This window comes from Cynocephalus volans, chromosome 6, assembly GCF_027409185.1.
Source record: "Cynocephalus volans isolate mCynVol1 chromosome 6, mCynVol1.pri, whole genome shotgun sequence".
Lineage (NCBI taxonomy): Eukaryota > Metazoa > Chordata > Mammalia > Dermoptera > Cynocephalidae > Cynocephalus > Cynocephalus volans.
Genome location: NC_084465.1, coordinates 67,757,785 through 67,783,530, shown reverse-complemented (window position 1 = coordinate 67,783,530; position 25,746 = coordinate 67,757,785).

Below are 25,746 nucleotides of genomic sequence, written 5' to 3'. Positions count from 1 at the left end.
CTCAAATGTCAATGCTTTGCTCTTCCATCTGCCGCTGCCTGAATTTCCTCTTGCTTTTCTCAGCTTGTTCTTCTCCCTCTTCTTTCAAAATCTAGATCCTGACTCACCTGCTCAAATGAAACCTCTGACTCCTCAGTGCTGGTCATTCCTTAATGTGGGCTCCAACGGCAGTGTGCACGTGTCATGGCCTGGAGGACTAGTCCTGTGTGCTTTAGTTTTTGGTTTCCATTTTGATTCCTCAACCAGACTGGGAGCTTTCTGAAGACAGAGACCATCTATCACCGAGTCTGGCATTGTGTGGATGCTGAATACAAAAATGCTTAATAAATGAAAGTTAAGGAAATCTAGACTGTTCAACTAAATAAACAAACATTTGTTTATTTTTCACCCATTTATTCAAGAAATATACAGATGTTGCTCCACTTACAATGTGGTTACATCCTGATAAACTCATTGTATGTTGAAAACATTGTAAGTTGAAAATGCTTTTTTACAACTAACTTACCGAACATCATAGCTTAGCCTACTCTACCTTAAACGTGCTCAGAACTCATTTTAGCCTACAACTGGGCAAAGTAATCTTAACACAAAGCCTATTTTATAATAAAGTTTTAAGTATCTTATGTAATTTATTAAATGCTGTACTGAAGTATCATTTCTACTGAATGTATATCACTTATACTCCATTGTAAAGCCAAAAAAATCATAAATGGAGCCATCATTAGTCAGGGACCATGAGTATATTGAATTCCTGCTTCATGCCAATCACTGTGCTGTGTACCTGAAATAAAACAGTGAATAAGAACAGGCATAATATTTGCCCTCGTGGAACTTATGGTTGAGAGAGAGAGAGAGAGAGAGAGAGAGAGAGAGAGAGAAACTAATTTTAAAAAATCAAAAAAATAAAAAGAAAAATGAATTCTTTGACAAGGAAGTTGGAAAAAGAAAGGTACAAGGTAATATATTAGTCAGCTAGGCCTGCCATGATAAAATCCCACAGTCTGGGTGACTTAAACAGTAGACTTTTTTTTCTCATAGTCGTCAATGGTAGAAGTCCAAGATCAAGGTGTTGGCTGGTTTGTTTGTTTGTTTGTTTTTCTGAGGCCTCTATCCTTGGCTTGCAGCTGGCTGACTTCTCTCTGTGTCTTCACATGGTCACCTCCTGTTCTGTGTGTTGTCTATGTTTAATCTCCTCTTCTTTTATGGACACCAGTCAAATTAGATTGGGGTCCACCCATGTAATCTCGTTTTACCTTAATTTCTTCTTTAAAAGCTCTATCTCCAAACACAGCCATATTCTGAAGTACTGGAGGTTAGGACTTCAATGTATGAATTTTGGAAGGATGCAATTCAGCCCATAACAGGGTTATAAGAATTTATAGGATTTTACCAAATCATAGAGGTCAAGAATTGCTTCATGAGTGTTGAATGAACAGAGATGTGAGGGATAGAAATGAACGAGTGAACAAGGGGTAGAGTAAGGTATAGTTCAGGAGGAGAAAACAGGGAGAGCGAAGGTGTGTGGTGGACAGGTGGGCATATGGCTGGGTTCCTACAGTGACAGAGTGCCTGGTGGGAAGATGGCCAGGAAGAAAAGTAGGGTGAGATCAGGAAGGGTCAGATAGGTTAGGGATTTCTGTTTTATCCAAAACCAATTGAAATGCTTTGAATGTTTGAAACAAGGGGGGCATGGTCAGATTTGCATTTTGAAAATGTCACACTGGCTGCAGTTTGGAGAACAGATTGGAGGGGTTCCAGAATCAATGGGGGAAACATTATAGAGAAAAGAAAAGAAAAAGGCCTAGGGCTGGGCCTGGAGGAGTGCTGACACTTAATGGCTAGGAAGAGAAAGATGAGCCGATAAACAACTTTTTCGGGAAGTTGCTCTAAGAAAGATTAGTAGCTGAAGGAGGACATGGGTTCAGATTGTTTTTTGTTTTGCTTTGTTTTGTTTTAATTGGAGAGACATGAGCATGTTTAAAAGTTGGCAGGCAGTCACTGTGGAAAACAGTTTGGTGGTTTCTCAATAAGTGAAATATAGAACTACTGTATGACCCAACAATTCTTCTCCTAGATATATAGTCCAAAGAATTGAATATAGGTCTCAAACAAAAGAAGCACTTTTCACAGCAGCCAAAAGGTGGGAACAACCCAAATGCCATCAGCTTATGAATGGATAAACAAAATGTGGTATATCCATACATGGAATATTATTTATCCATAAAAAGGAATAAAGTGTTAATACATGCTACAACATAAAAGGACTTTGAAAATATGCAAAGTGAAAGAAGCCAGACGCAAAATGTTGCATTTTATCTGATTCTAGTTATATGACATATCCAGAATAGGTAAATTCAAAGAGACAAAAAGTAGATTGGTGGTTTCAGAGGCTGCAGGGAAGTTAATGAGGCCTGACTGCTTAATGAGTATGGGGTTTCATGTAAGGGTGATGACAGTGTTTTGGAAATAGATAGAAGTGATGGCTGCTCAACATTGTGGATGTACTAAATGCCACTGACTTGTACATTTTAAACTGGTTAATTTTATGTTATGTAAATTTTATTGCAATTTTTAAAAATAAGGGGAAAAATGTTGATTAGAAGACTTCAAGTGAAAAGCAGAGAAAATCCTTAATAAAGACTGATAGGTTTCTCATAATTTATGAAGAGATAGAATTAAAGCAAAAGTGGATAAATTTGCCTAAAATAAGTTTGTAGTCGCTCTTTTATTGTAGCAAGAAGGAAGAAAGAGAGATGGGCAGGTATAGATGGCTTTGCTTGTGCATTTGCTACCAAGAATTTGAGGAGAGCCTGTATCACAGCATCTATTTTCCCTATGAACTAACAGGTGAAATTACCATGTGCTGAGAGAAAAAGGGCTGAAGGATGGGTTAAAGATTAAAGGTGAATTCTAAAAAATTTGAAAGTCATTGGAGAAAGTGAGAGAGTGTAGACCAGAGATAAATGTTAAGGTAGCTAGAGCTGGTTAGGCTCAAAGCCTGTTTGATATTGGGCTATTGAAGTTAAAAGGAACTAACTCATCTCTCATTTTGTCTGATTTTTTTTTCTCCTAGGTATGTTTAGCCACTCAGGTGCAGGCATGGAGAAAGAGTCCAATGACTCAAGATTGGGATTTTGCTAGACTTACATGATGAAGAGACCGTTCAGCAAGAGAGTTAAGATATTGTCAGGAGTGCTGTTGAAACAATGAGCCATAAAATGAGGTTTTCTCAGAAAGGAAATAAGGAAAAAAATGTTGATTAAAGAGAAAATGGAGAGATCAATGCCCTGGAAGTGCAGATGTGGTTGATAAAGACCAAGGCGTGCCCAATCAAGTAAGATAAACATAGGAGATGATGTGAGTGAGGAGGAGGTGCAACAATGAGTGATTTTGCTTGTGAAACAGCAGTGATGACATGAATGAGGGGTGAAACGGAGAAGAACCCGGAAGAGGTCAAGAAACTGAAAGCTCAGGATGTTGGGTAGGTCCGTGGGTCATCTGAGCAGATAGTGAGATCATTCAGGCCTTCAACAGGATGTGGGTGAAAACCAAGTTTGGGGGCTGGATGCCCAAGTTTTTGATTAAAAAAAGGGAATAATAGAATGGTGGCTTGGGTAAGGCGGGATGGTCAAAGAGTAGTAAAGCCAAATAGGATGAGTCTAATGAGCAGGATTTGAGAAGACAGGTTGGAAGAATATTGGTCTGAATGCAGTCACAGGAGTATTGAAGGTATTAACACTACCTCCTGCCCCTAGAATTATTGAAACGTGAGATAAACAGTGACACATGAGTGTGTTGCAGAAAAATAGTGTCATTGAGGAACAGGTGCATTTTAATTCAAGAAGGATGGAGGAACAAACCCTTGAAAAAGGAGCTGAGTGTATTAAAAGGGTATCAAACAGGGACTGGTGGTCCAGAAAATAGAAACTTTCATGTTTTTTATACTGTGGGAATTTAATTCAAGGTGTTGGTTACAATGATTTTGGCAGGACTGAAAGAACAAAAGCAGAGAGATGGAGTGGCTGAAGGTTTGTAAAGGGACCGGTGGATTCTCAGAGATCAGAAGCTGCTAATGCCTATTAGCCAGCCCTTGTGGTGTCGGGGAGACTGTCACAGCCAGTCCTGGACCCATCTCAGCCAGGGCTGGAACCACTAAGAATGTGCTGCTCTGGCTGAGCGACTGGAGTCCAGAACTCCCTGATTCCTGCTGCCACCACCACCACAATTGCAAACAACTGCCACACCTTCAGATCCAGAAGCAAGAAACTGCTCCCTTCCTCCCACTTTCTGATCTGCCATTGTCTTTCATTGGCAGAAGGAAGCCAGTTGGTGGAGGGGACTGCAAAAAAAGATGTTTGTGATCTCCCAGCCCCAGCAATGTGGTTCCAAGTGTAGAAGGGTAGGTGCGGGCTGAACAAAAGCATTGAAGAACTGGCAGGCGAGGGCTTGCCGGTTATGGATAAGCTACTCCAGAGGGCACAGTGGAGGGTTTAGATGGTGGGGTGGACATAGCAACTGGGCTGGGGCAAGGTAGGAAGGATAATGGGAAACGGCTCCTATCCTAACCCTCAGTTGAAGATCTGAGAAAATAGAAACAAATGGAAGAGAATTTTCTTAAGTTCTCACCACCACCTCTGCTAACCCACCCAGCCCTCCCTTCCCTCCTGTGACTACAGAGGAGCTCAGCTCATCATGCTCCTGAACCAAAGCCAGTCCCATCCCCCCTCCCCTACTCACGGACATCTCTCTAGCAGTTTCTGCATTCTCCAGCATCACATTTTTTCTTTCTCTATTGTACCATTCCCATCGGCATGCAATCATAGTGTCATTTCTCTCATAAATAAATAAATAATGTTAATAATAATAAAAGGAAAGAAACCCCTTTCCGGATTCCATTGTACACTATATCATAATAAATGGCAACAGTTTCTCTTCAGTTGCTCCAGCCAACAACTTTGGAATCATCTTTGCTTTCTCTCTTTCTCTCACTGCCACCACCCCCTTTCACTCCCTGTCCCAGTCTATCCATTGGATCTTGGCAGCTCTGTCTTCAAAGCCCATCGAGAATCTCATTACCTCTTACTATTTTATCACTTCTACTTTAGTTCATTCTACACACAGCAGTCAGATGATCTTTTAAAAATAAGGTCACATCACTTCTTTGCTTAAAGCCATCCCAAACTTTCCCACATCATATAAGTTCCATTCATTCACCGGCAGGCCTCTACAGGATGCGCACTCTCTCCCCTTTGACTTTTCTTCCTTCAAACTGCTCTTCCCCTCACTCACTCTGCTGCAGTCTCACCGGTGCCTTGCTGCTCTTGAAACATACTAGACATACCTCAGGGCCTTTGCAATGCTGTTTTCTCTGCTGGGATAGTCTTCCCACAGTTAACCACATGACTCACTCAGCACTCCCTTCAGGTTTCTGCTCAAACGTCATCTCTGCGAGGTCTTTTCTGACTAACCTGCGTAGAGTAACAAATGCTCCCACCCTCTCAGCACCTATCACCATCTGCTACACCATCTACTTGTTTACTTCTCTCTTGTCTGTCTTCCCCCACTAGAAGGTAAGGTTCAGGAAGGCAGGGACTTTGCCTGTTTTGTTCTTTGCCACTTCTCCAGAACCCAAACACCGCCTAGAATGTTATAAGCATGGAATGCATATTGAGTTGAATGAATACATGAAAGCATGAAGGACAGACAGACGAGTAGATTGAATTTTATGAGGAGGGCACTAGTTGCCTGGCTCTGGTCTTTAGCTTTGGGTACTAGCTCTGTGATACCTTTGATACTTACAGGGATAAGGAAAACCTACAAACTCCCAGGGGAGGCCACTGTCACTTCATTCTGACCCCATGCTTTTCTACCTTGAGCCAAATGCACTCATATTTCTAGATGAAGCATTTTAATTTTAATTTTTGAAAAGTTGAGGGTTGTGTTTGATTTATTTTCTTTATTTGCTCCTGAGAAAGAACATAAACAGTTAATACTGATGAAGAGGAATCTCTTAATTCATGAAATGTTCTGATTTTAAGTAAATGTCTTTTGGACTTGATGATTGTCTTGGTTAAGAATATGGAAATCAAACTCCAAATTCTGGATCTTATGCAGGAAAATCTACAATTCTGAAACATTGATTTATATATGGTAGGAGTTTCTGAGGTACATGTTATTTTCCTAAAGCAGTGGACTTTTTGTTTTTTTAACCTCATAGAGGGCAGGATAATTTGTGCATCATTTTGAATTGTTTGGAAAATATATTTTTACATTTCCCCTTTTTTAATACTTCAGGTGCTTGTGAGTGAGTATTAGTGAATTCTCCCCATGTTCATTAAGGATGAGGATTTGTGCCAGGGTGTCTGTGTTTCCCTGTCATATGCCTGCCTCCTCCTTCTTGGACACACTAGTGAGGAGCTGGGAGTGAAGGGGTGCAGGCGGAGAGAAGCAGGAAAGAGCAATAACAGATATGGAAAGTATGCCTAAAGGCGGGACAGAGGTTGGAAGAAAGGCTGAAAGAAATCTGAGAGGCCAGCACTAGGGGCAGAGAACAGCTGTACTGCACATTGTTTTCCGACAAATCAGTTGAAATGCTTCATAAAAGTCCTCAACCCTTTCAGCAAATGCAGAAGGTTTTGTTTGTTTTCATTCTTTTTTTTCTCCTGAAAAGTATAAAATAGGCTTGAGAAAGGAATGTTTAATTAAGGGAAAAACAATTCAGTTCCTGTGAATAAATTAATTTCCACCTTTAGGCAACTTGGTGGAGTGTTTCCTAAGCCCACTGGAAGACTCTGGAATATATAGTAGCTGATCTGATGAAAACAGATTAAAGTCTATGATTTTTAGAGGAATGGTCTGGAACATTTTTGGTCTTTGTAGTAAACCTGTTTTATATTGATTAAGCAAACCAAATCAGACAAATGTACACACTTGGCCAATTCAATTTTCAAGGGCATGTCACCCCAGTTGCAAGGTGACTTGCAAGTGGTAGTGATATGGAGACCCAGGGTGAAGAGGATTTCTGGGAATCTGGCTTGATATGATTATTCAAGTTGCTCCTTTTACTTGACAGATTTGTCTAGTTCAAACCTAACATTTTGCTTTGTTTGCACTGTGGTGATATCTATATTCACTAAAGGAAATTTCGTCTGCTAAATGATTTTTGCTGATGATTGAGAAAAAAAAATTTAAGTTGTTGCCCTGGTGCTTTCTGTCTTGCTAATTTTGGGAGGGGACATTAGGGAATTATGTAGTTTTTAAAACATGAAGGTTATGCTAGGTATAGTTGGGGGATATGATAATAAGTAGGACACAGAGAATATCTACTTAGGGGCAAAGAGATACAAGCAACCACAATGAAGGTCATACATCAAACATCTATATAAGAAAGCCCAGCTGGAAGAACTTAATTAGATGCCAGTATTTGCTAGCTTTTGGAGGACGAGTAGCGTGGAAATGGGCAAAGGGTGGGGGATAGGGTAGTCATCTCTGAAAAAAAAGGAAATAGCATGAGGAGGAAAATAGATTCGGCTGGTTCCAAGTTCATAAGGACATTATGTAGGAGAAAAACTATCAAACAAATCAACAAAAAGAAGAAGATTTTAACTATATCATTAACAGCTTTGAATTCCAGAATAAACAGTTGCTTCGAGAAAGGAAACCCATAGAAATATCTTCAGGAGGGAAATGAAATCAATAGTACATTGCAATGGTTTCTGAATCTTAGCATACTATCTAGTATTTTTGATCAGTAGATAAGTTTGTTGCAAGGTTGACAGTATTAACTGGAGAAGGTTACACTGTTAATAATGAACAATCTAAGAAGTTATTAACAGTTACTTTTTAGATTGCATCTTTTAATTAATTAAGTTATTAGCAGATCTTTAATTGCCATCTTAGTGTTTCAACCTTAATTCAAAATACTGTAACAGAACATGAATGGAGTAAATATCAGTGTCAGTTTAAAAGCTAACACTGCGCTCAACTGTTAGGAAGCAAAACGTAACTAAACTTTAATTTCTGCTTTTAGGTAATCTTTTTACTTACCTAACCAATCTATGGCATTTGGGATACAAAATAAGGTCATATTTCATTTCATAATCTGCATTGACATCAACTGTTTCTTTGTACTGAAAGGGACTATTCCTTTTTTGTTTCTTTATGATATTACTATGCATATTTGAAGAAACAGGACAGAAACAGAAAATACGTGATGGTTTTCCCATGCCAGTGTAGGGTAGGATGATGGATTCCATTGACCTGTCTGTGCTTGTGGGCTCCGGTGGATGAGGGCTTAGGAGAGAGAAGGATTGGCTGCTCGTCGTTTCTGAGCTCTTTTCCAGAGTGCTGTTCATGGTCCCAGACCCCTCCTCCTCCTCAATGGCCCACTTTTAGACTTGCATTGCTGTCGCCATCAGTAACTGTTATCTCAGAACTTTCATATGTGTCCGTATTGAGTTTCATTGGCCTCTTGAACAGTTTCTTTAAAACTTGCCCTTGGGAACGTTAGCAGGGTTGGAAGCTGCCAAAAAAAAAAAAAAAAAAAAAAAAAAAAAAAATCTGGACGTGTAAGAGGGAGGGAGAAGAAGCTTAGTTTTGATGGTTCTTTCAGTTTATTATCTGGCCCTCTGCCCTCCTACCCTCCCTCATCTCTTCCCACCTCCCTCCTCCTCTTCTTTCTCCCCCACCCCCACATTTTAGGGGGAGCTGTAATTCCTCACACAATTTCCCTTCCTGCCCCTGTCTTGAAACACTTTGTTTCCCCCAAACCTGGACCGATGATGTTGTGTGTGTGTGTGTGTGTGTGTGTGTGTGTGTGTGAGTGTGTGTATGTGTGTGTGTGTGAGTGTGTGTGCGTGTGTGCGTGTGTGTGAGTGTGTGTGAGTGTGAATGTGTGTGAGTGAGTGTGTGTGCGTGTGTGCGTGTGTGTGTGTATGTGTGTGTATGAGTGTGTGTGCGTGTGTGTATGTGTGTGAGTGTGTATGTGTGTGTGTATGTGTGTGAGTGTGTGTGTGTGTGTGTGTGCGCGTGTGTGTGGTGGTAAGTGCTGCAGAACGACTGAAAAGACAGCTGACTGTAGTCCCCTCCCCCAGGCCCGAATCTGGCATTAGTCCATTTCTACATTTTTTTTCTCCAGGTGGTCTTATGTGATGGGGGTGAACGAAAAGTTTTGCTATGCCATGAATTATACTTTTAATTTCCACAGACTTTTAGAACATTCTAGCCCTCTCAGTGGAGAATACGAATGGTCTCTGGGCTTGGAGGTCCGTCAGTGTCCGGGGAAACAGTCCCCCCCGCCCCAGTCTGCTTGTCTTTTCCCAGTGGAAGCTGCGGGGCCCGCACAGGGGGAGATTCCATTTGTCTGAGCCGCAGAGGCTGAGTCACTTCCCGGGGAGGGCAGAGTTCAGCCCAGAGCAGCCAGCGACCCCCCTACCTTAAAGGCACAGCACAGGGATTCTGCTTACGGGAGGGGAAGGGTGCTACTAAGTGACTGGGCTTGTCCTCTGTAATTCCCAGCAGTGCTGTTTATGTGGACGACCTTGGTAAACATAAATTCCAGAGAAAAGTCAATAGTTTACTCCAAATCCCCTTCATTTGAAAAGGGAGAAACATAGTAGATTTTACAAGCTCTTGTGAAACTGAGGTCACCTGCATCATCCACATGGAGGATAAGAGTATTTATTGTATGATGAAGGTTCTGATCCATACGGGGAGGAAAAATCATTTGCACATCACGATTTTTCCACCTCCTTTATTCTCAACCCACTCACTTCATAAATTAACAACAGGCGGCATCAATCTCTCTTCAAAATATGTAAGACACAGTGTAACCTGGGGGGGGCTCAGGTTTTACCAGCTGGTGAACACAGGTGTTGTCATTAACTCGAACACACCCAGATCTTAAAGTCCAAGACCCTCTTGCTCGACTGTAGGAAGCCCCTTGTTTTAGAAAATCCTACTCCATGTGCATTCCAGGGAGTGTGTGTATATGTTCATAAATCACTTCTTGTCCTTTCTTGCTGAGATGACCACTAAGCGAGAATCCAACAGCCTAGGGCCTGGACAGACCCAGAAGTGTGTTTTGCATCTGGTACTCTGTATCTTGGGCATTGTCACCCAGATTTGGACATGCAGCTCTGTCATCACTGGTGCTGGAGGCGCTAGAACTCAAGGACACTCCCACACAGCTAGAACTCTAGCACTGCCACTGTACCCTGCGGCCACTCCTGGCAAGTGGAAAGATGCCAATTATTTTTGTGACCTCTTCAGTTAACAGGGAGGGGTGGGGCAGATTATTTTCCTCTGTACCTGACAGGTTTTAGATATGTATAAAGAAGTAACTTATATTTAACATTTTTATTTGAGAAACTTTGATGTGTACATCAATTTACTAGCTATCACCTTTAAAACTCTCTGACATGCAGAAATTATCTGGTTGATTTATCATTGTCTTTTGAAGGTTGACTCATTTAGAAGTGACATGACATTTGCATTTGAAATCAGTACTGTATTTATTTCATTGTTCTGAGCCTTTCCAAATAAATCTGTGTGTTTCTTTTGCAGGATAATTGCGAGAAAAATAATAATGGAACAACCATTTAGGGATAAATGGGTGATCCATAGTTCACTACTCTTTCAACTTTAATCTGCACAAACTCTGTTCAGAATAGCAAAGTGACCATGTTCCACCAAAGGGAAAATTATCCTCCAATACTGTGTCTGGAGCAAGATTAACAATAGTAACCTTAAAAAACTTTAAAAACAGGCAGTGTAATTTTGCCAATGTTCCTTTACTCCTAATATTTTTAATGAAAAAAAAAAAAAATAAAACTGATCTTAAATGTAGGAAAAATAAAAATCTTCCTCATGAGGATAAATGTGTAGAAGTCAGGAAGGGCTGAGGCTGGTTGAAATTCTTCCATTTGTGATTTAGGATTAACATAAAGATGTGCACTACACTGTGACTTTTAGAAGATGCTGTTAATAACATTCTCGATAAATAGTATAGATATTGCATCCAAGGTATTTTTACTCTCCTTATACTTGACATCCAGTTAAATTACTACATGTAGAATTTAGGCTATCATTGATCAAAAAGAAAAGTTTGAAATAAAATTTGGAATGCTCTTCAAAAGTCCCAAATGGTCACCACTGTTACTTATCTAAACTTAAAATGTAGGAATAACAGACAGGCTTTTAGTAAACTTTTACTGAGTGCCTGTTATTTATCATATACTTTTCTGATTCTTTACATGAATTTAGTGTCTTATTCATTCCAACAGCTCCTGGAGGTAGTATTTTTACCATCTCCATTTTATGGATAAGGAAACAGGCAAGATTAGGAAGCTGGCCCCCACCCAAACACAGAGCTAGTTAGTGGGAAGGCTAGGATAGAAACCCCAGCAGTCTGGCTTGAAAGCCTGAATTCTGAATCACCACGGGATGCCTTTTTGATGTGAGATGCTTGGAATGAAGAAAGTTCAGCAGAGAAAAGAACTAGAGGTCACAATAATCTCCTAACTGAGAAAGCAAGAAAGCTTTTCTTAGAGAACGAAAGACTTTGTACTGCACACTAACACCTTGTTTTACAGATGAAGAAACTGCAGCTAAGGCAGCTCAGATGACTTACTTGAGGTTACGTACAGCTTGCTAATGGCAGAGGTGAAACTGGAGCTGAAGTTGATTTAACTAATATTTATTGTTCAAAGCACATTTTTAGGTACTGAAAATACAAACCAACAAGCCAGATAAGGTCCCTGCTGGTAGGAAGAACCAATACAGTGATTTGACATTAGACTAGACAACCAAGTGGAGCGCCGGTGTTCAAATGTTAGAAAATGGAATGAGTCTGAGCTGGAGAGAGGGGAAAGGCTTGATATCAGTTCTACCCATTTTTATAGATGAATTTACTAAGGTTGAGTGATATTAAATAGCATGTCTAATTCGTGAGTGTTAGAGCCAAGCAAGATTCAAACCCCAATTTCCCTTTGCAATGGATAGAGTGGTATGTGTGTGTGCATGTGTGCATGTGCATGCATGTGTTTGTGTGTAAGAAGGACATTGCAGCCTCCTGGTTAGCGAGGAGCTCTTTACACAAGTCACAAAAACTGGTTGGAGCAAGATTTCTAGTCAGATTTTCAGATTTCCCCGAACCAGAGAGACTTACTTTTTCCGGCAGAACATAAGACAGCCCAAAGTACCCTCACTTTTTTCTTCATTCTTGGTTTCCTTAGAAACTAAAAGTTACCAGTGACTATCTGGTTCAAGTTCTTCAGCTTTAGGTCAGGGAGCTTGTGATGTTAGGGAGCATCTTCCACTCTGGTGGTGGCTGCAGAGGAAGTGACTCAAACATCAGAGCTGGGGACAAGCATGCCACCTCCCAACATTTTTTTTTTTTAAAAGATAATCATTTAAGTGTGTAAAGATTCACTTTTCTCTGAAAGGCCAGGTCAGTTGGGCCACTTCTATGTAGCACCTTGGAGGGAATTAGTAAAAGGTGGCCCCTCTGGGTGGAATTATTAGAATAAGGTACCCATCTCTAGAGAAAATTTTAAAAGGCATCCCTCCCAAAGTCCCTGCTTTTGGCTGACAAATTAGAAAAAGAAGCCCCATCTGGGTGGGGCAGATGGGTGGGATGCTTCTTGGGGTCCTGGTCCGTTACACTTTGAGGAGCCACTTTCTGCAGGGGTAAGGAGTAGGAATTAGAGGGTGGGGTGCTTTTCTGCCCTGTGAAAATTACTATAGGTCCTGTGGAAGTTTTCTCAGCATGGGAGACCCCATCATGCTGGCCTTTCTGAACCCACAGCTCACCCACCTCACTTTCAGAGCTAACGTGGCAGAGGTGGCTGGGAGATGGTTACTGGCTCAGGGCCTTGAAACACTGAGTAATTCCAAGGATGGCTGGGACTGATGGCGCCATTCCAGATACTTCCACGTTGTCTGAAAGTATAAAAAAAACAACCCAAAAAACCCCTGAACTCCACCATCCAGCCCAAATTGTTGGAGGCAGATCTCTTGGCTCTGAAACAAGACCCATCCCTTTTATGGGAGGACATTGCTGGAAAGTTCCACCACAGAGGAAAGCCAGGGTCCTTTTTCTATTTTTTACAGAGTAGGAGGGACCAAGTCAAGGATGGGGGATGTAGGGGGATGACTAAAGGGAACTGCACTGCTTTTTCCTGAAAATTCTGCATCTGCGTTATCCCTCTTGGCTTATAAAGACAAAGATATGAGCTTCCTTTCAGATCTCCTCCAACGAAGCAATCAACCAATTATAGGGAATTCCTGGTGCTGTGGACTTATGAAGGAGTCAAAAAGCATGGAGTTTATGATTTCAGAAGGAACAAGACAAGATATATTGTGCATCAAATCCAAACGACAACCCAGCATGGCCAAGAAAAATAGGCCACTGCAGCTGAGCCCTGGCTGAATGTCTATTTCTTGGATAAGAGAAAGGTACAATCAAGAAAAAGGGAATCACAGCAAGATGTTATTGGAGTCAAACAGATTGACTGCCTGGAGTGACATCCCTGGCTGTATAGAGCCAGGAGGCCAGTGGTTGAGTCAGAGACATGAGAACATTTGAGGCATGGACTTAGAGTCCCAGTACCTATATTAAACTGAGTTCCAGGTTTTATTGCAGTTAAAATCTACTGCAAAGTTTTGAAAAATAGTATGATTGAATTATTAGAGCTGTACAGTTTTTATTTTAATCAGGACAGACCACAGGGACAGGGAGATGAGAAGGTCAGAAGGAGACATAATTCACTAACCAAATAAGATTAGGAGCTGAGAAGGTCTTTCTGAAATTGACAAATTAAAGCTACAGTGTTGTTTTACATTATAGACAAAAGGGGTTTTTTTCCCATTAATTTTGTCTGATTCAGTTACCTTGTTAGTTCTGACAGACTTCAGTCACCAGCTTGATTAGTTCCTTCTTGTCTGTCTATAAACACCAAAATTACGCCATATCATCGATTTATGTCTTTATTTATGGCCATGGTTTAGGTAAAAGTGAAGAGAAAAACGTCCAGGCTAAGTAAGGATGACTGAATTATTTCCCTATCTGTCTGATTTTGAAAAGAAGGAATTCTTCTTCTTCTTTTTTTGTTTTTACTTTCTCATCATCAGTCCTAGTCCTTTTGGGGATTTTAAGTCTGAAATCTGAATGTGCTTACCAGCTGGGAAAAATTTGACATTTACTTGATTTTGTCCCCTGGAAGTAAAAAAATTGGCAGCCTTATTAAACAACAAGTCTGCTTATTTATTTCTTCAATCCGTCCCCAGGTTGCAGGCTCTTTTCAAAGCTCTGATAGACCTCTAACCAGTTTTCTAAAGGTAATTTCCCAAAGTGCTGCCTCTAGCCATAGAAAATGCCACGTGGGTTTCTACTATGTGGGTTTATAAAGGCTGAGAAAGCCATTTTGGTTACATTTGCATCTTTTTCTGTGGTTCTGGGTGGTAAGGCCCGATAGCCAACATTATTCTTTCCTTCTTCTGGGAAGAGCCGTAATTGTACTTGGCTTGGTTGTCACAAAGGCCTGAAAAATATGAAGCTGATCCCTCTAGTGTTCTTTTGTGAAGACTACAGTACAGAATGCTGAATGCAGGAAAACGGCAGCGAAATACCACAGACAATAGCTCCTACCGTCAGTTAGTTTTTAAAATGACATTAATAAAATGACTTACAATGACAATTGTGGGTACTCTGTATTTACAAAAGAAAACTGTTGGCACTTTTTCACAATTCATATATGCATTGCAGGTGTGTGCAACTGGTTAACGTTATTGGAGGAAATGTGACACTGAGATTCATCTGAACAAATAAGCAATTTAAATAACATTGGCCAGAGTTATTGGAGATGTAGAGGCAAGGTAAATTTGCCTTGTTTTCAGAAATGAATTTACTACATGGTTAGGATGCTCTGACTATATACACTAATACATTTTTTCTGGTCATAAAAAGAGGAGAAGAGATTTCATATATTTTTACATTTCTGATGCTCCCTGGTATTCAATAAAAAGAGTATGTTGTCTTCTTCATGTTTTTCTTTGACATTTTTTTTTTCTACTTTCAGACATTTGTTAAATAGCTATTCTATTCCAGGCAGGAATTTTGTGAAGACACAAAAATGCTTAGAGTCCCTTCCCTCAATAAACTAAATAATCTCACTGGGAGACAGAATTGTAACTACAACAGAGATGTGTGCAAAGTGCTTGGGACACAGGGGAAGTAACATTAATTTATTAATATTAGTTAGTAAGGAGGATGAGATATTTAAACTGGGTTTTTAAAAATGAGCAGGATTTATAGTCATCAGATTAGAGCAAATCATGGCGTGGCCTCTTTGATCTTCAATTTACTAACAGTTTGGTCAGGTCCAGTTTTCAGGGAAAGCTTTGGCTTTGTGGGCAGTTAGTCCTTGCCGCTGTGCAGCCCTGGTTTCTCCTGCAAAGTGCCTCTGGGTTAGTCCGGTGTCTCTTCTGGTGGCTTCTACTCTTCACTTTAAGTAAAAAGAGCTACACCATAGAAACGTCAGCCTTCAATTAAATGAGCATGAAATAAAATTTGAAAGCATCATAGGGAAAGGTGTTTGGACTGCTGCAATAGCTCTGGATCCTGAGCAGAAAGAGGAACTGCAAAAGCAAAACTAAGTGAAATAATGAGAACAGAACTAGGTCCATCGTATGGCTAGAAGTAGATCCTGATTGAAGGAGTCAGGCCTTCTGAGATGATTTCTAAGAGCCCTTCCAGTTCTGAGAGTCCATGAGTCAATTTTCACAATTATTATCAAAAGGACTGATTGCCCCAGTGAGTTTATCTAGATAACCACACAGCTACTTAAGACCTTCCCACACTGATATTTTCACCAGATGTTGCCTAACAAGTCTTGTGTGAAAAGGCCCCCAACTGACAAGATGACATTAACAGTGACATTGATATAGAAGTTCACTGGTGGGAAAACATTGAGGTAGTTTTCAAAGGCTCTAACTCTGACTTTCTTGGACTACAGTTTTATACATTGACATCATTGGGTTCATTATGTAAGACATATCATCTGCAGTTACTATGTTTACATTTTACATGTACAGTCAATAACAGATCATAGTCATAAAAGCTAAAAGCATATTAAGGGTCTTAAGACTGTAGAATGCAAAATTGTGTTGTAATTCAGTATGGATGTCAATATAATAAGCAAAGTATATTTTATAGGCAATTAAATAATAATACTATTATTATTTTATAGAGACTTAACTCTAGTATTTCAATAGCTCCATAACATTATCACAAAAACACGATTTAATAGCAAAGGCACCAGAGTATACATACAATGAAATTACTCAAGTGTAAAATGCCATGGGAGGCAGTGTAGAAGAGTTGAGAAGTAGAGGATTAATTGATCATGCACATTTCTGGTTCTAGCAGTCCTTGGACATCAGAGTGTCTCTTGCAAAACCTTTCTTCTAGACTGTGAGTTGACACTGGTACATTGGGAGTGCCCTCAGCCTTTTCACTCCTGCATTAATCACAACATGCATTGTTGCACTGATCCTGCTAGTGTAAGATAATTTCTATACTTGGTCTCAGAACAAATGGGGTCCTGAATTAATGTGAGAATCAAAATTTAAATATTTAAAAGGAAATCTGCATTTCGTAGTTGGCATATACATGAATTGTAGAAGGGGTATGGAGAATGATAGAACACACATTGTGAAATGGGGCACAAATTCATTACACTATCGAAAACAAAGGATATATGAACACCTGAATTATCCAGGGATCCACTAGCCTTTGCAGATGAATGAGGTCACATCAGTGTCCATGGCACAAATTTCACTGGATGATTTTATTTACATAGATGATGTTGGACTTGTGCCCCTTCAGAGTGGTCACCCTTCTACCAAATATTTTAAAAAGTGTCTCTAGGGGATGTCTCCCATATGTGAAGAGATAAACAGCTTCCCACGAACTGCTGCTGCACTTTTGTACAATGCAGTGTCCCTCCTTCTGCTTTGCCTAGCAGTATGATCCCCACCTGGTGATGCTCAGGCTTTCTCTGGCACATTAGCTACCATGTCTGGCCCTGCTAATTTTTATTGGGTATGGACACAGGTTTAGAGTCCTCAAGATGCCAGATATGAGCAGGGGAGAAAGAAAGAAAGGAAGAAAAGAAAGAAGATTGTTCTCCTTGATTTTGTTTCATGGTTAAAAGAGCTGCTTATGACTTGGGATGTTACAGAGTAAAAGATTCTTTGAAGGTTTCACTTACAGCTCTTTCTCACTGAGATTCAGGCTTATCTACATGCGTACGAAAAAGATCAAAAGGTAATAAAGCTGGGATTCGGAATTATTTTAAGTTTCTTCTTGATACTTGAAATTTTCATTTAAAAAATTGTGTAGGTATGAATATTATTTAGAAAAGAAAGAGAAATATCTATAACTCAAGGTTCTGGGCTTTAGTATTACACGCAAAGTCTGAAAGTTAACAGGGAAAAACAAAATCAGTTTATGATGATTTAGAGCTAACAATTTTATTAATTATTAATTGATTTATATCCCATTTATACATGAAGAAGATTTGATGGCATCTGTGATAATTAGAGAAAAGTCAGGGTTAAAAATGAAAGATGGAGTCCAAAGAAAAGGTAATAGAGAGAGTGCTTGGGGAAGAAATGAAAGTAATTTACTGTGATAAAAAGGAATTAAAAAAGACTAATGGAAAAAGACCTTGTCACTGAGGAAAATGAGAAGGAAAGAGGAAGCGTTTATATCAATAGGTAGTTTTCTGTCTTTATTTTCTGTGGCACTATATTGTTAAATCCTGCTAGCTCTTTGATGGCTCACCTCGAGGGCTAAACCAAGAAATCCAATTACTTTTCCAGAAGCTGTAGTGATGACCAGCTAAACTGTGGCCCTTGGGGACAGTATTTGTATCCTTTGACAGCAATTAATGAAACCAATAAATCAATTAGTTAAATTAAATTAAGGTCCACCCAGCTGTTTCCACAGCCTCTCCACGTGTAACTAAATGTGATTACATGGGTGCCCTTGGTGTGAAACGGATACAATTCAAGTGATCTTTTCTGCCTTTATGTCCTTACTGTCCCCCCCCCTTTATAAAATTATGGTTATTTTACCTTTGTCTTGACTGTATATTGGATGAACTTTGCTTGGGGGAGAGTTCTTGACAGAGGCAGTGGAAATACTCTTTGTACCGCTGAGTGATAACTGATAACCCTGGGGACCGCTTCTTCCTATTTATCCTTTCATGGATTTAATATATCTCATTTTTCTGGCAAAAATCATGGCTGCATCCATACCCATTTTCTGTTTCAAGGAGGAGGCTCCTGCCTTCCTCGACAATGCTAACTCTGCCAACTTCTGCCATCCTCTCTAGGACCCTTCTGGTTGTCCTCCTTCCCTCATCGGATTGTGCTCTTTGTCTGGTGGACCTCACTTTATTTCTCTACTTCCCAAAGAAGTAAACTGGTTCTCCTGTTCTGCTTCTTTCCCACCTCCTCACCCACCAGCAGTCTCGCTTCCCCAGCAGCTCTTCTCCACATTATCCATATATCACAGCAGCTGCTCCCCTCATTGAGCTCGGTGGCCTTTTCCCACTCTTGATCTTCTCCTTGACTTTTCTCCACTGTTGACCAACCCCTCCTTCTTGAACTGCTCTGAGATTAGCCACATTACCTAACCAGATCCTCTCTATGCCTCTCCCATCATGTATTGTTCATCATCATTAATTCTTACATCCACCAATTCCTTCTGCATATCCATTAAATATTTATCAAGTACCCACTTGGAAGGCATTGCTTTAGGTCCTAAACATAAAGATAAATCAGACATGCCCTAGAGCAGCTAATATAGGATAGAGGGGAGGTGGAGGTGCATAAATAGCTAGCATTGTTGTTGAATTGTAAATCTCCTGCTATAAGAATGTATAGGATGAAGAGAATGATTTTGCCTGGATGGACCAGAGAGGGTCAACATGGGTGACATCTATGATGAATGACTAGGGCAAGGAAAAGAGAGATGCCACTTCAAACAGAGAGAGTAGTATGTGTAGAGAGGGTGAAAATCCATGATCTGATCTGATTTGATACAGAGTCTGCTGACTTTGAGAGGATTGTCTGTGGATGATAATGTTGACAAGGTACATTGTGGCCAGACTCTGAAGAACTTCAAATGCTGGTCTAGAGACTTAAGACTTTTTCACTAGAAATGTGTGGGCTAAGATTTTTGAGCCGATACATATGCTCTTATATGAGTCACAAAAGACACTTGTCAGCAGTGTGGGGAATGGATTGGAGTTAGGGGGACCATTTAGAAGCTCATTTCAATGGTGTGAGAGAAATGATTTGGACCTGAACCAGGACAGCTGCAGTGGGAATGAATACTAGACATCTTGTGCAGATAAAACAGATAAAAGTTAGTGTAGATTTGATGTTGAAGATTGGGGATAGAGAAAAAAATTTAAAGATAAATGACATTTCTGAAATAATTTTCAGATAATGTCATACCCCTGTGCAAACATTTCAATACTTCCTCATTGTCTCATTGCAGTGTTTGAAACAGACTGTCTTTATCAATCAACATTCTTTTGGCTACAAGTAAAGGAAAGCAACTCTGGCTAGCTAGTTCAAGAAATGGAAAAAAGGAAAAAAGGGATATTGGAAGGACAGTGTGGTATCTCACAGAACTCAAGAAAGGTTTGAACAATCCAGCATCCTGAAGGGCATAAATCAAAGTACATAGTGTCAGATCTCTCAGAATAAGGAATTCATGAATATTTTCTCTGGAATACTATTATTGAGATAAATTAATTTCCACAGCCCCAGCCTCTGGAATTCTCGGTTTAAATCTGCACACCTTCAGATTCTGATTGGGCAGAATTGAGCCAGTTTTTGCCCCATTCAACTGTGGCTATTGCAGTAAGGTCAGACTGTACACCTCTGGCCACTAGAGGTCATGTCCTTGTGTGCCAAAGGTCAGCATCTAAAACAAGAGGACCTTGTGAGTTGGCAGATTCCCTATCAGAGGAGTCTTCTGTATGTTCTGAGTTGTTTTGAGTCATGGGCTCACTTGAGAATCTGAGGAACGTTGATGGCTCTCTTCCCAGAAAAAAATACACAATAACAAAAATACATAAGGGGTTTCATGGACCCCTGGAAAATTATGCATAAACCCACATTAAGAAACTTTAGCCTGGAAAATAAAGTTCACACTTCTTAGCTTGACTTTCTAGGACTTCATGATTCAGTTTCCAAGAGGTCCTCACCGATCCCGTATTCTACTCTTTCTTTCCTCAGACACTCAAAGATAAAAAACAAATTACTTTCCCAACTCCGAACCTTTAATTATGTCACTTTTCTTTATAAGGAATGTCCAAACCCTCTTATTGAAATCCTGCTCATCCTTTAATGGTGGAAGTGAAAACCTGTTTCTTTTATGAAGTCTTCCTTGACTCACCTGTCAATATGAGGTGACATCTCCTCTCTTCTTGTCACTTACAATAGTTCATACCTATTTTTCTCACGACATTGATTACTTTCTTCTTTACATTATAGTTTCGGTGCAGTTTATCTCTCCTCTTAGAGTCTAAGATGCTTAGAAACGGGAACTGGTGTCATTCGGCTTTGTGCCTGCACCTCTTGTGTTCTCCGCAAGCGTGGGGCACTCAAGAATGCTTGTCACACGGATGAAAGACGACTTACTGGGAAAGAAAGGGCCCCTGTCTAATGTTATTCTGCTTGTGTTTCTACAAGTTCTTCTCTTCAGGGGGATGAGTCCTTTCCTTATTTTCCTTTTTATTATACTTATTTTCTTAGGCTTTATGTGTTATCTCTGCTTCCCTCTTGCAAATCCCATCTTCTCCTTTTATTTATTTATTTTTCACTTTCCCTTGAAGATTGATTTTCCCCCTTCAGGTTTTAAAATTATTATTAACTTGAATAACTTTCTTGTTTTCATTTGTTCTAAAGCCCACAGCCTTTATTTCGGCTGCCTCATTCACAGGAGGGAAAATTCTGATCAATTCCAGCAGCACTCTGCCTTCATTGAAATGCATTGTTTTCAGATGCACTACATGGGAGCTATGAAGTCACAGTAGAGAAAACAGTGTGTGATATTTATATTTCAGACAGCAGCATTTTGCTTATTCCCACTTCATTCCAATATTTTTACTTCCTTACAAATGATAGATTTAGGAATCACCACTAAAATATTTAAATTAACTTCAGCTGAACGAAAGAATCCCTTCTCTTTGTTCAAAATGCAAAACCACACTTTCAAATGGCCTAATAGAAATCCTTTCTCTGTGTGGACTGTTTTCTGGTGGAATGGGATTGGGGGGGTGGGGAAGGTGTTGGGTTACCACCATTGCATGCACGGAAGAAGAGCATCCTCTGCTGGTGAGAGGGCCTCTGAGGCTTGGGAGACCTCCTCAGTGCGGAGAGTCAACAAAGCTCTGGAAAATTCTTGACTGGCATATCCACTCCAAATTGGGAATCAATTCAAGATTTCTAATGCTCATCACCCATGGTACAACTGAAACTTTCTTAACTTCATGCCATTGAAAAGCAGCAGTAAATCTTTCTTCTTTCCCTCCCCCGCTAGGATTTTCCTAATTGTTAAGAGTTGCTCTTATTCTTAACTCTCTTGGAAATATTCCTTATGCAAATTTTAAAAATTATGGTTCCATACCAGTGTATGTTGGTTCAAAGGGAGTGAGTTGATGTTACCATTATTGTTAAATATTTCATTAGAAACAAGCCACGATGGTGTTCTTGGGGTCTCTATGTGGCTGCTTTATTAGTCAGTCCCATCTCATATAATGATGTCTTCTTGGTATTTACAAACCTTTGGCTGGGGTCCACAACCAGCCATCAGTAAATGAAATTTCCATCTGTAGCAAATATGTGTGAAAATGAGTGTATCTTGTGTTTATTATAAAATGTGGTACTTGACATTTTCTTCTATCTGGTAAAGACCATGTTGGCTCATCTTGCCTTCTCCGACGTTGGATGCCTGAAGATGAATGAACTCATCCCAAATTACTGGCTTTCCCACACTGTTCACAGAGTCTTGCAAAGTCGCATCTCTCTTGCACAGGAGGGGAAGTAAGGTGAGGTAAAGTTAAGGACAAATAATCAGTGGCCAAGTGTACTGACTTTTAGAAGATTTATGAATTGCAAAATCTCACCCATCTATCTCTATATTTGTCAGGCACACATATTTTGTTGTTGTCATGACAGACAAGTTCCCCACAGTGACCTTCTGCTGTATAAAGGAATATGAAAACAGGAGAACATCCCGCAAGTCATTTTAATAAAAATATCCCCAGAAAGTTCCATTTGTAGGTAATCTCATGTGATCCTGTTGGCTCTGCAGTTTCTTTCGTTAGTGTGCTTGAAGCTTGTGGTCCATGTTATTACTTTCTATCTCTAGCTAGTTTGGAATTAAAGAAGGTCCCAATGGTGTATCAGTACATTTCCTAAATATCAAATTAATTTCAATTTAAGGCATTTTGTTTTAAGAATGATACCAATTTCTTTCTCAGTGGGCCTGAAGCAGATCTGAACCAAGTCTGGGTTTATCAAAATTTTTCTTTGCTCTTGTATTTATGGAGAACATTAATATCTAGTTAACTAATATTCACATATAATCTTTTGCCTTACAATCATAACTACATCCACTTACAGTTCTATATTTTCTTTATGATGGAGCAATTAGATTAAACTATCCTTGAGCTTATTATGATTAAAATGGCACCTATAATCATAGTTAGTCATAAATGTAATTATCATCACAAATATAGTGGCTATTAAACTAAATTTTAACAACTCACTATATCAATAATATAACTGTTATTGTTAACTTTGTGCCCTCTTATAAGCTGTGTAATAATGAATAATTGACAGAGAACTGGAAAAATGAATCCCGAAGCACAGAACAAGAAATCCCATTCCCTATACTAATGAATTAAGCACCAAAAGTGTACTTATAAGTATGTAGTTTGAAATTCAACACATTCTTCTCAATGCTAATAGTTTTTTTTGAGTAATGCTGAGTTTTTCAAGCTAGCTTTTGCCTCAAAATCTTTTTAACCTATAATATTGATAAATATAATAGGAAAAACAAGAATTGGGGGGTTCAGGGCAGCATCAAGCCACGTGGTGCAGGAGGGAGACAGAGAAAGAAATTTTCTTTTCTTCTTGGAAACAAGGCTGATTACAGGTAAAATTTAATAACAGTGAAATTTTCTGTCACCTTTAGTCCTTCACATTTCATTTACATTATCCTCAGTTAAGTACACTATGGTGGAATTCCATCTAAAATTAATGCCAAGATAGTGGAAAAATGGCTACTTCATTGCCTCTTAGGATCACTGAACAGAGGAAATGAACGTAAACCTGGGGAACAGGCTTCGACCCACCTGTTGAGAGCCTGTCCTTGCCCATAGCTGGTCTCTTCCTTACCTGGCTCTGAGCATCTGAGAGTGCCAAGAGTTTGGGATGCATTTCCTTCAGTTGTTGTGGAAGGTTTGGGGTGTCAGGGAGGAGTCTGGAGGTTAGAAACCTTTCGTGCCTCTTTTTATTCTTCTATACCCTTAACTCCATCAGCAATTATTTCTACAGCCTCGCCCGCAGCTGCCCTCTACTGGTCATTATCAGTACTACACTTTAGTGCGGGCTTTTGCATCTCCTGCTTGAGCTACTGCCAAGGATTCCATACTTCATCCTGTCACCTCACCATACCCAGTTTTTCACCCATACCACTCCTGATTTTGTCTCCCCAAACACATTTAGTAATTATTTACTTTATCCCCAACACTTTGGTATGTGGCGTTATTCCCCTGCTTAAAAATCTTTCAGCTTTCCTTGCCTGTATAATAAAGTCCGAATTTCTTAGCAAGGTTCTCCAAGATCCGGCTTTAAGCTACTTCCCCAGAATTACCTCGCAGTACACCCTGCCACGTGCCCTCTACCTCAGCGACATGGTGCTCTGAATGTAGCGTACATTTTCTCATCTTTTTGTATTTTCTCATGCTGTTCCTTCTGCCAGGAACATCTTTCTCCTAATTTTCTTGTGAAATGCTTGCCAATCCTTCCAGATCAAATTTAATTTTTTAAATGAAGTATTTCCAACTGCTCTTCTCTCTCACCTTAAAATTAGGATTAGTGCTCTTTTCTATATTTTTTATTTATAACTCTATAGCAGTACTTCATTTACCATGTATTTCTCAGTCACCTTCTATGTGCCAGTTACTACTATAGATGTGGAAGATCAGCTACACAGCCGAAGAACCTGCCCCCCAGGAAAATATGTTATTTTATTTCAGCCTGAGCAATTAGATTATAGATTTGCTACTTACCTGAGAAAGACTGTGAGGGGAGCAAGTTTAGGGGTAAAATCAAGAATGCAGTTTTTAGAATAAGTTCAAGAGAACTTGGTACAATATGGTGACCGTAGTGAATAACAATGTATTGTATTCTTGAAAATTACTGAGAGAAGATTTTAAGTGTTCCCACCACAAAAAATAAGTGAGAGGTAATACATATGTTAATTGGCTCATGTGAGCCATATTCCCCAGTGTATACGTATTTCAAAACATCGTGTTGTACACAGTGAATACATACAATTTTTATTTGCCAATTAAAATAAAAAAATAAATGAATAAAATTTTTTAAAAAATTCATTTTTTACTTGAGTGTGAAGTGCTATTGCATATACATGTGGCAGCACGATGCAAGTAGATGGATATGAGTCTAATACACAGGAGAAAAGGTATATATTTGGGAATTGGTAAATATATGTCTAGAAAGCACTTTAAAGTCATTAGATTGAATGAGGTCTCCTGAAAGAGAATGGAAAGAGAAGAGACCTGAGTTCTGAACCCTGGGGTCATTTGGATGCTAGAAAGACAGGGAAAAGCTAGCACAGGAGATTGGGGTGGGGTGGGCAACCAGGGGGAGGGATGGAGACCCAGGTAACAGCGCTAGGTGGAGAAGGCATTTCAGGAAGGGAAGCAGTGCCCACCCGGTCCAGGCTGCTGATGAGTTAAGGAAGATGAAGACTGAGAACTTACCTTTGGGATGTCCATGAGCTGGTCATTGAGGACTCCACCCTGGTTGATTTGTGGGGTCAGAAGCCCGACAGGAGTGAGTTCAGGAGAGAAGGAGAGGAGAGGAAATGCAGGCAGCAGGTGTGGACAATTGTTTCTAGTGCTGGAGTGTATGGAGGGAGAGAATGCAGGCAGTGGCTGCAGGAGCTGAAAATGGGAGATTCTACAGATGTTTGAATGATAGTGGACGGTTCCAACCGAGACAGAAAACTTAATGACACCTGTGAGAGAAAGGACGATTGTAGCAGCAGTGTCCTTCAGTAGTGAGAGAAGGGATGGCCTTAGACAGGAGCACTGACCACTCATCCATTGTAATGGCAGGGAAGGCAGAGTAGAGGGGCCCAGATGCTGGCATTTTGGTGGATCTGGTGATGAAGATGGCAGTGGTGGTTGTGGAAATTCTGAGTGATGTTTTGTTTTTGTTTTTTTCCCTGAGTGAAATAAGAAGGCAGTTCAGTTGAGAGTGAGAGATAGGGGAAAGACTTAGACGTTTGAGGAGAGAACAGGAAGTAAAATCATGGTCTAGGAAAAGAGGAAGAATTCATCTTCCCTGGAGTCTTCTGTTTGTTTTCAAGTGTATCTTTCCCAGCTGAACTCCCCTCACCCAGCTTCTAGC